The sequence below is a fragment of the Delphinapterus leucas genome, unplaced genomic scaffold, assembly GCF_059928025.1.
Source record: "Delphinapterus leucas isolate spDelLeu-1000000601 "Yukka" unplaced genomic scaffold, BTC_Dleu_Yukka2 spDelLeu_asBTCV2_sq53, whole genome shotgun sequence".
Lineage (NCBI taxonomy): Eukaryota > Metazoa > Chordata > Mammalia > Artiodactyla > Monodontidae > Delphinapterus > Delphinapterus leucas.
In genome coordinates this window covers 4100812-4110378 of record NW_028322262.1, presented here as the reverse complement: position 1 = coordinate 4110378, position 9567 = coordinate 4100812, and the positions used below count along the sequence as shown (strand labels likewise).

Here is a 9567-nt window from a genome sequence, read left to right as displayed (position 1 = left end):
GAATAACTTAGAAGTGTTAACATTTATTTTATAGAAAAGAGAGTTGCTAAATGGGTATCTATAACTGAAATTAAAATACCCAAGTACTCTTGAAATTGAAATAGAAAAGCAGGCTCAAACAAAAATGTTGTATATTAATGCAGCTCCTCTTGTAATCTGACCTTCATTGCAATGTACTTTTGCCTAAATATCCATCTAGTTGGCATTTTTATTACAATTCTGCAAATGGAAAGAGAGCAAATGAACCATTTGACTGCCTTTATTTTCTAAGTATAATCATGTTTCTGTTTTCCATTCAATGATAGCCAACTCTTTTCCACTCCAACATAAAACATTCTTGAGTGTTAATGATCAGTTATGGTAAGAGGTTGATATCGTACCCCATGCTCATTTATATTACAATGTACAGAATGTCAGAATCAGTTATTTATAAACTTTAGTTGAGAGGTCAGGAAATAATACCCTAATGTAAAACTGTGCATATTTTAAATAATATTTATGGGCCAACCACATATGAGATATAAACACTACCCTACATATACATCTTAAATTTATTAGATTTGAAGTAACAACACTGAAGGAGGAAAATCATTTTTAAAAGCACCATAAAGCAAGACAGTAATTTTCTTCTTAAGTGTGCTTTTTTTAGATTTGTTTTTTATTGAGGTAATGTCAGTTTATGACATTATGTAAGTTCCATGTGTACAACATGGTATTATCTACTTCTGCATACTTTTCAACATGTTCACCACCAAAAATGTAGTTTCTGTCCATCACCATACAGCTGATCCCATTAAATGTGCATCTGCACATGGAAATTACATGCTTCTCTTTCATTGAAAAGAAACACCTCATGATAATGATGATTAATTTTCCTATGTTAATATAAATTTGCATTATTTCTGCATGTATCATGATAGAACAGAATGAGTTCATGAATTAGTGTGAAAAAATGTTTCCTCGCTATAGAAATAAGACAGGTGGCTATTTTCCATCTAGTATAAGGACATTATAAGAGCAATCTATAGACCAATATTCTTAATGAATATAGACAAAGAATGTTCAAAAAATACTTGGAAAAAATGCATCCAACAATATATAAAAAATGAATATATATATTCATTTATATATATAAAATGAATCCAAAAAATGAATATATATATTCATTTATATATATAAAATGAATCCAAATATATAAAAAATGAATCCAACAATATATAAAAATAAGTATATACGGCTAAATGGGCTTCATCCAGAGAATGCATTGGCAGTTTTATACGTAAAAACTATCGATATAATATACTCTATTTAAATGACACACAGCACATGATCATCTCTGATACTGATATAGTCGGATATTCACAGTATATTCTCTATTTAATGCCTACTAGGATGACTAAAGTCAAAAGGACAGATCATAAAACTAGCTGGCCAGGATGTTGAGAAATTGGTGGTAGGAATGTAAAATGATACAGACTCCATGGGAAATAGTTCAGCTGTTTCTCAAAATGTTAAAAATAGAGTTACCATATAATCCAGAAATTCCCCTCCTCGGTATTTTCATATGTATATACCTATGAATAATAAAAACATATATCTACCATAACTTCTCTTCACTTTTTCACAGCAGCATGGTTTATTAATAGACAAAAAGTAGAAATAATCTAAATGTCCATCAACTGATAAATGAGCAAATAAAATGTGTTATATCCATACAATGAAATATTATTCATTGTAAGAATTAAGTAATGATACATGCTACAATATAGAAAAACCTTGTAAATTTTATTCCAGATATAAAAAGACACCCACAAATAGGACATATTGTATGAGTCCATTTATACAGCATAATTAAATTAGTAATTCACAAAAAGGGGCATATTAAAATATTCAAGTGAATTAGAAAATATTCAACTAAACAATTCACTTACAAATAACACTTGGGACAAAAAAATACTCAGGAAAATAGAAAATATTTTAATGAGTAAATATGGAAACACAGTAGATCAAAATTTGTTCAATAGAGCTAAAACAGTCTTGAGATATGTGTCTTTAAGTATTTATATTAGAAAAAAAAGAATTATGAATACAATGACTTAAATTATTCCCTTAAGATGCTGGAAAAAGAAAATCAAATTAAACCCAAAGAAAGTAGAAGAGAGAAAATTAGAAAGGTAAGAGTTGAAATTAATAAAATAAGATAATTGTACCTATAATAATTAACAATAATAATTAGATTAAAATTTTAAAGAGAAAATGCAATAAAATAAAAATCTATGAACTCAAAATAAATTTCATTAATTGATTTCTATGATAGACTATTGATGGAGTTCTCATCTTCATTTGTGTTCTTCCATCTCTGATGTTTCACCTTCTTTTAAAAGCTTACATAATTAGGTCAGCCACACAAGAATAATCTCCCTTCTGCATAACACACAGTTAGCTTATTAGTAAACTAATCACAGAAGTGATATCCCATTATATTCCAGACTACACCCACAGTCAAGAGAAGGAGATTATATAAGTCATTTACACTACAGTGCAGGGATCTTAGGGGAATATCTTAGAATCTTCTCTATCACATGATTAGAATATACAGACATGAGGGAATTCCCTGGTGGTCCAGTGGTTAGGACTCTGGGCTTCCACTGCAGGGGGCCTGGGTTCAATCCCTGGTCGGGGAACTAAAATCCTGACAGTCGCATGGCACAGCCAAAAAAAACAAAAACAACAACAACAAAAAAACAGGTATGAATTACCATGATTAGTTGTGTACTTATTTTGTGTGCTATTTCCATAGTTTACATTAATCATTAAAAAATTATTTTTAAGTATTCTTGAAGCATTAAAAATGAGCTACTGGGCTTCCCTGGTGGTGCAGTTGTTGAGAGTCCGCCTGCTGATGCAGGGGACGCGGGTTTGTGCCCCGGTCCGGGAAGATCCCACATGTCATGGAGCGGCTGGGCCCGTGAGCCATGGCCGCTGAGCCTGCGCGTCTGGAGCCTGTGCTCCACAACGGGAGAGGCCCCAGCAGTGAGAGGCCCGTGTACTGAAAAAAAAAAAAAAAAAGAGCTACTGTTCTAGGGGGTACACTAATTTTGTTAAACATTTTAGTCTAGAAGCCTCCTTCATCTTTGCTTCTGGTAGCAACTCCCAAAGGAAATCACTATCCTGATTTCTGACAATATAGATTATTTCTCTCAGGCAATTTTGAAAATCAGTTCTGGAATTAGTCTTTCCAGTTTTTATCTTTACATCTTTCCTTCTTTTCCATTGCTTCAAAATTGACATCTCATCCTCCTCCCACAAACAATAACAACAACAACAAAATATATATATTTCCTTAGAGAAACCGAATGATTCTTAGAATTAGGAGGGGAGCAATGTTATTTACCAGCAGAGTGTTACAACGATCTGCCCCAGCGCCCTTCCTTACCCCAGCATGCATTTCATTAAGAGTTTGCTATGTCAAATAAGTACAAAAATATTGAGAGCGCAGATAGCATGTGGAAGGTCATCGTTGTTGCTTGTTTATTTTTCTGCACTTGTTGCCTTTTCTACTGATATAGAGAAACTGACAGAAAAATCTTGTCTCTAACACCATTTACATGTTTACAAATTTGATGATAAGCTTAATTTTATAATAAATACTATTTTTTCTTGAGTTTCCATCTACATGCCACTCAACAGCATTTGGCCTTTACTTCATATTTTCAGAGGAGTCATTAATACTAAATTTTGTGGGTTTTAATATGTTCCTTTGACATCCATAAATCTAGCTTCAGTAATAAACATTAGAAAGAGGCAGATGGAAAAAAACAAAAGAATAAATTTTAAAAATTGAAAAAGAGCAAAAAGTTGCAAAATAGGGAAAATAAGAAAGGTCTATACTGCCTGAAAAATATCAGTTGTATTTGAGTGTTATTAATGTCATAGTAGATATTTTACGTATTGATTAATTTAATTCATGACTAAAATTAATAATTTTTTATCTTCTCAAATATCCTGGTGTTCCACTGGGCTTATCAAAACCCAGTATTTATTTTACTATTCCTAAATCCAGGCATTAAAAATTACAAGTTAATTCTGTTAAAAATGTGTCCTTATATCTTGTTAATGGTTATTTAGGAGGCTTTACAACATGAAATTTTATGTTAATACTAAAATAGATTTCTACTATGTGAAGATACCCAAATTTAGTGCAGTGCACAAAGTTTTATGAGATATTTCCTGTTATGCTCTGCCAATATATACAGTTTATGATTTTTAATTTATTTTTCATGATATTTATGATTTTTTATTCATTCAAAACATTTTTCCTTTTCAATTTGATTAGTTTTACAGCTATTCACTAGTCTCTTCTCAATCTTTCTCCCTTTCATTCATTCTTTCTTTCTTTCCTCTTTTTAATTTCCTGACTATGTCATTATTGCAATTTTTCATTTTGATCTTGTAGTCTATTTGGCCATACAAACTCTAGAGCTTCTCATAGGAGTGAATGAAACCTCTATTTCAACTACATCAAGGTTCAAACTCTCATTGTTTCCTTTCCTTTATGGCAATTGTGACTAAGAGCACCGTCTGATACATCTCATGCAAATAAATGTCTCCAATTTGGTTTCCAGAGGACCTCAATCCAGCATCGTTTTTAATACATCAACTCCTTTCTTCCTATCTAACCTCTATCTTCCTATCTAACCTTCCTATCTAGCACAGATCATTGCTGTTCCTGACAACCAAACTTGCACTCTCTACTTCACGCTTCACCAGTTCTCACTGACAATCATTACGAAATTGAAAATGGGTACAAGGACATCATGTCTTTGCAGAAAGAATGCACATACCTCCAGCAGATGTTCCACTTGGAGCAGAGAGAAGGCAGGAGAGTCACTGTGAAACCATCCTCCCTAGTTCATTTTCTACAAATGAACACGTAAGAGGCTTCCAACTGTTAAATGCTTAAATCTAGTGGTATGAAGCCAAAATGGTGCAAGAAGTAATGCCTGCATCCCACCCACGTCTTTAAAAAACACTAAAAAGCTGGAATGGATAATAAATTCACAAATTTAAATGATAAAAAACTTAAAGAGGTTCACTTTATATCACGCTTGTGTCATTTGGAAGCAGAGTGAAAATCTACAATGACATATTTGAACTCAGAGAATTTCTACAGAATCTGCTTTCATATATCCTCTTCTGAATTACATTTTGCATTAGGTTCCCATAGAAATCCTGAAATTTATAGTTTTATTACAATTGGTTTTTATGACCTTTACTATTCTATCTAACTGATTTATAAATAAGGAAACATTTTTAAACAAGTGCTATTGTGTTAAAATAATGTCAATGTATTTAATTAAAATTTAAATGAAAGAAAACATCCACCCTCTAGAAAACCCTTCTAGAATTTTTCCTTAAATTCCAGGTCACCATGCATCACACAGTGGATGAGGTAGTAAAAAGAGAATATCAAGAATTGAAATATTTAAGCATAAGCAATTCAGAATTTGCAAGAAAATTCTTAAGCAACCTTTAGAGTAAAATATATGGTTTGAATTAGTTGAGCATATTAGAAACGGTTGCCCATGTGAGGCATAAAATGAGGAAAGGAATAGTTGCCGATATGAATAAAGTGTGTGTGTGTGTGTGTGTGTGTGTGTGTGTGTGTGTAGAAGGAGATACAAGGGGAGGAGTAGTATTGATAAAGATGACTTAACTAAAGGTGTTGGTTTGCATAGTTATAAGAAATAAGCATGACTCTGAAAAGAACTCATTCTGCTAGTTACAGAAAAGTCTTAGATGCCTAAGGGATTTAGTTTGATGACAGAGGTACTACAAAATAAAGGCATTTTGTGAAACAAATTAAAGCAGGAACACAAGCCCAGAGTAGAGCAATGGAAGGTACTGGATGTAAGTGGACACTGAAGTAGAAATTGAAGACTTCAAGTCTGGGCAGAGGGCAGACTGGGCATGATCTACAGATGCAAAAGAAAAGTCTAGGGTAAGAAGAGGCACAAGAGCAATAGAAAGACAGCTTTTTGTTTATGACTATTAAATTTGTGTGGTTGGGAGAAAATGAAAGTGGAGATACCTTGAAGGTAGCTTTGAATAGATAATTAGAGAAACAAAAAATTAGAGCACTGGTTGTTAATATGAGGTTTGTGGCCACAAACGTGATAGTTAAAGCATAAAAGTAGATGAGCAATTTGGGAGAAGTATTCATTGAGGAGGATGGAGCTGTGAGCTTAGACTATCCTTTGGACAATAAACTCAGAAAAAAATGTCATATACACTACTGAACAGAAACTTGCTTACTAGTGAAAAATCTGTGCCATAGCAAACCTCCCCAAGTCTGCACTAAAGAAAATAAATGGTTTAAACACTTTTACTACTTGCCTGCCGTATGTTATTAATTGCACTGACTGAGTGAGTGACTACTTGTGCAACTGCTATAAAGTGAACTAAATTTCAGGAATAAAAAATATATGGCATTCATTGAGTCAAAAGTAAAGTTGACTATTAAATGAAATATGTTGAAAAGCATTCATTTTAAAATGCACTTTAACTTCTGGGGTTGAAAGTATTTTTCATATTTACAGCAAAATTCATTCAACTATATTTATCTTACAAGAGAATAAAACGAGAGGGATATAATTCAAAACTTGCAGAGGCTGGAAACTTTCTATTTGATAAATTTCTAGAATTTATTGATTAAAGATATCTGTCATAGATGTGATAATATTTTTATTTTATTTTTGTTCTTATTTAACACATAGTTTTCACACCCTTTTAAGTGAAAACTTTAGAGGATTTACTAATTATTATAAAAACATTATAAAAAGTATTTAATGACCTCCAACTATTAAAACTATAATCATGGCTAATTCAGGTTATGAAATAAATCTATTAACAGACTTAGCTTTGCAGGATAAATCATATACAAGATAAATAAAGAAAATAAGAACACATTTGACCAATTTCTTATTTCTGATAGAAATACACCAGTAACTTATCTTAATATTAATGAAAAAATGAGTATTTTTGTATCATTGTAGAAAGACTTTGAAAACACTTTCATAAGTGCACATGGAAATTCACTCTGACGCTACTTCAAATAGGCAAATAGGAAAATAGTGAAGAATCATTTACATAATGGACAAATGTAAATTCATTCGAGTTGTAGAGAGAAGCTCCCTGCTGTCTTGATTATATTATGCTTTCCTGTCACTACATAAGCTCACACAAAACTGAAAAAAAATTAACATTGTGCAGTTATAAGTCTGAAGCAAAGGAACACCAGTGCAACTTTTCATTGGTTTCTTCACCCTTAAAATCTCAGCTCATGAATTATCCTTGCTACAGATATTTGACACACAAAATCATTTTCTTGGAAGATATGGAATGGCATATATGAGAATCCAGCTTTAACTGCTAACTTTAAAGAATTTAAGGTAAAGGAAATTACATTTTATTGTGGTTGCTCATGATTGTTTGTTCAATGAGTTGTCACAGAATCCAATTTCCACATTACCCATTTTCTGTGTAATAAATTGATTCTTTTGTTTCATTTATGGGGAAGTGATATTTCTACAGTCTTCTTAACTTATTACAAAATGTATTTCATAAATCACCAGTCTTATGGAGGATGAAACATCTGTTTACATAATAGTACTTGCTCAGTTTTAAACAGTTATAAGTACGTGGCTTGGCAACCAGTTGACAGTATGAGAAATATATTTCTAGTGATATTTATTTCATGACACAATTCTGTCGCACATAAATAAAATGAAAAATAATCTTAAAAGGTAGGAAATACATACAAAATAAACACAAATATAGCATTCATAACCCACAGAAGCTCAGTGTTCTAGAATTACTCTATCAATTAATATAAATCAAAGGCTAAATTCCCTCTCCCCTCATTTCTGTGAATGGAGAGTATACTAGTGTAGGGTGATTAGCTAAGTCTACCAACTCTGACTCTCTGCGACTTTCATTTGTAAGAAGTTTGATCTTTGGCAAGTTTCTTAAATTTTTGGTGATTCAAATTCTTCACTGAAAACAGAGGGAACAACAGTTTTACCTCATACATTATAGTGATATTTAAGTGATAATCCAGGTAAAGCACTTCAACAATACCTGAGTCAGATAGCGTGCATTAATGTTGGCAGTCATTATCATTGTTTATATTATTACAACTACCACTATTGTTGTTGGTTTTATTATTATAAATATACTTTAAAATTTTCCAAGGGAGCTCTATTCCAGCTCAATCTGAAATCACCAAAATTGAGGCTTATTTTTTGCAACTGCTGACATCCTACCACTAATGTGTCCTTTGCATTACTCTCCAAATTGTCAATAACAACTTTGATTGTATTCAGTAAACAAAATATGGGCATTAAGGAGGTGTTGGGTTGCACCCCACTGGCCTTCAAGGCCTGTAGTTGCCCAGCTTCAAGACAAAGAAAGAGCCCGGAGTCAGTGACAGAGACATCAATGGTTTAATGGATAGCGGGATCTTATACTTCTGAAGCAACACCCCACCATGTGCAGCAGATGGTGGGCAGCACATGGTGCCAGTCTTTGCTCCTGGGGGGAAGAGGAGATTGGCAGTTATAGGGGGAATTGAAGTCAGGTTAGCTCATTGGTTACCAGGGAAACTAGCAGCGGGCATGCCCCTCACCTCCTCTTTGATAAGAACAATCTCTAGCTGGGGCCTGGGGACAGTATGTAGGAAGGTCAGTCATGTGAGTAGGGTGTAGCTAGACCCCAGGCACTGGTCTAGCTGGGGATGTACAGAGAGCAAGAGAACAGCAACTTCCAGTGACCTGACCACACAGGAGAGAACTCATAAACAAACACAAAACAGCAAATGACTTAACTGTGGAATCTTTGGCATCCTTATCTTCCTCAGTTTATCCATAGAACCCAATCATCCCCTTGTAGTTCATTACAGCCTTTTGCGTTCAAATCTTTCTTTTTTTCTTATTCCAAGTTACCACACATTCTAGGCTTATCATAAACTAAAGAAAATGTAAAAATCCCTTTAGAAGAAAGCTAATTTAATATTTATTATTTCAATTCAGACTTGCAGGAGATAAAGTGGAGTGCGAGAAGATGGTCACGTCCCAGGTCTCAGGCGAGTCCCTGGGACGGCTGCCAAGTGTGGATTCTTGGCTTCGCACAGGAAAGAGTTCAAGAGAGAGCTATAGTAAAGTGAAAGAAGGTTTATTCAGGGAGATACATACTCCACAGAGTGTGGGCCATCTCTGAAGGTAAGAGGCCCCAGGGTACAGGGTTGTCAGTTTTTATAGGGGTGAGTAATTTCATAGACTAATGAGTCGGAGGATTATTCCAACTATTTGGGGGAAGGGATGGGGATTTCCAGGAATTGGGCCACCGCCCACTTTTTGGTCTTTTATAGTCAGCCTCGTAACTGTCATGGTGCTGGTGGGTGTGTCATTTAGCATGCTAATGTATTACAATGAGCATATAATGAAGCCCAAGGTCCACTGGGAGTCAAATCTTCCGCCATCTTGGACCAGGTTGGTTCTAAACAGTTTT

The 9567-nt window shown here is 33.8% G+C and overlaps 1 long non-coding RNA gene across 1 annotated transcript in view; it reads left to right on the top strand.

Moving 5' to 3' along the window:
* Nucleotides 1-259: 259 nt before the first annotated feature.
* The window catches only part of LOC149743923 (uncharacterized), a 29030-nt gene continuing 19722 nt past the window's right edge, over nt 260-9567 (top strand). Inside the window, exon 1 of the long non-coding RNA XR_016391672.1 lies at nt 260-9278. This is a non-coding gene — a long non-coding RNA (uncharacterized LOC149743923). The remainder of the gene's footprint in view (nt 9279-9567) is intronic.